Below are 1733 nucleotides of genomic sequence, written 5' to 3'. Positions count from 1 at the left end.
AGCTTCCTACGGTTAAAAGACTTCGACTCGAATTAGTCTTCAGTTTTTAGTCTTATGACTCAAGACTTGAGGGCTAAAAGACTAGAATAGTCGTGAGGCGTTGAAAATTAATCGAAGTTTTTTAAAAGGCCTTAAAAGACTGATTCTCTTTCATCACTACTGTTAGAGCACTAATTTTTTTTTTACTTAGTTCTCCAAAAGATATAACTCGACCATACTGCAATGGGATAATGTTTACTTTCGTTTGTTACAGTATTAAAAATCAATTCGATAAACAGACAATTGCAAATTTATTTAGTATTTACCCATAATATATAATACCACCACAAAATGGCGGACTGAGCTCAATTAGGCGGAACTACTCCTACAGTTAGCACGCGCGCTATGCTAACTAACCACTTCTACTGTTCTTATTGTTCTGTGGCGTAAACAATCCCTTAGAAAAGACCCGTGTACACAGCATCGAGTCAAAACGGCTGCTATCTACACCCGAACGGCCGCGGGGACGCTCAAAATGCCGCAATGACAATTGTTGTAAAACTTGATTGCATCAAACCAAGTCTAGGTTAACAATGACTTTAGGTAGCAGAAGCAGTAGAGCTCCTTGTGAAAGAGTTCGTCCAAGGACGTACTCCTATTTATGCCGCCAAGCAGTAATGTGAGTATTACTGCGTTCCGGTTTTGAAGGGTAATGGGGCTGGTGACATTGCAGGCACATAGTACTTGTCAACTTATGTCTCAAGATGACGGGCGCAGTGGCAGTGCTCCTCAGATTTTTGCATTTAAAGTCTGTCACTTAGTAACAAAAAAAAGTTTTTTTACTCTATTGTTTATAGTGTAAGCAGATTGTAGAGTTGGAAGTCAATGTACCTGTCTGGGAGACAGCAGTGACGGTGTGTGTATGTGTTGTAAATAAACAGAGAAATGGACATACGTTATTTACCTTGGTGTCGGAGAGCGAGCCGGACCACTCCTCGTTGTCCCAGTCTTCAGTGGTGGGGAACGAATCAACCGTCGTGCCGCCAACTGTAACAGATAGTTTCCAGTCTGAATATCATTGAAAATTCACGTGGTTTTTAGAGTATTTAGTGGCCGAGCAAAATTGACTACGTCTTAAGATATATCAACTCATTTAAAGTGTAGTCTTTATTTTTTAATTAAAGAGATTTTGATAACCATAATTACAGTACAGAGGACTTCAAAAGTCATTCACGACCTAGTTTGCCACTCTTAGAGGTGGAATATTGTCTTCCAATTTAAATCGGACCACTACTGAGGTACCCTCTCTCAAACAAAAAAGAATCATTAAAATAGGTTTACAAATGCGCGAGTTATCGCAAAACGTACATACAAAAAAACATGCAGACGAATTGAGAACCTCCTCTTTTTTTGAAGTCGGTTGAAAACTCGACTTAGAGGCTTGGTCTATGGAATACTAAAATGGACATCTTAGTTATTAAATTCTAAGAACTGATGTTTTAGCCACAGTAGCCTGTGTTAAGTAGTTTTACTTTACAATACTAAGGTACTCAGCTTATTTACGATTTTATTATATGTATTGATTTGAAGAAATGGCGTCAGCTAGCTGGTTATCATATCCGCGGCACCCTCTAGGTTGTAGCTGTAGTTGGTTTGCTCTTGAGTAAACACCGACGCTGAGCTATGGCCTTTTTGCTATAGTACACATATCTAACTGGGGGTCAGGCAGTGCTGCGACTCTGCCGTTTTTTTTT

The 1733-nt window shown here is 39.4% G+C and overlaps 1 long non-coding RNA gene across 1 annotated transcript in view; it reads right to left on the bottom strand.

Moving 5' to 3' along the window:
* The window catches only part of LOC113236220, a 12204-nt gene extending 11174 nt beyond the window's left edge, over nucleotides 1-1030 (bottom strand). Inside the window, exon 1 of the long non-coding RNA XR_003310928.1 lies at nucleotides 944-1030. This is a non-coding gene — a long non-coding RNA (uncharacterized LOC113236220). The remainder of the gene's footprint in view (nucleotides 1-943) is intronic.
* Between the last annotated feature and the right edge of the window lie 703 nt (nucleotides 1031-1733).

The sequence above is a fragment of the Hyposmocoma kahamanoa genome, unplaced genomic scaffold (assembly GCF_003589595.1).
Source record: "Hyposmocoma kahamanoa isolate Upper Pololo Valley unplaced genomic scaffold, ASM358959v1 89968, whole genome shotgun sequence".
NCBI classification, from domain to species: Eukaryota; Metazoa; Arthropoda; class Insecta; order Lepidoptera; family Cosmopterigidae; genus Hyposmocoma; species Hyposmocoma kahamanoa.
Note: the sequence above shows the minus strand (reverse complement) of the source record. Positions and strands in the feature narration are given on the sequence as shown.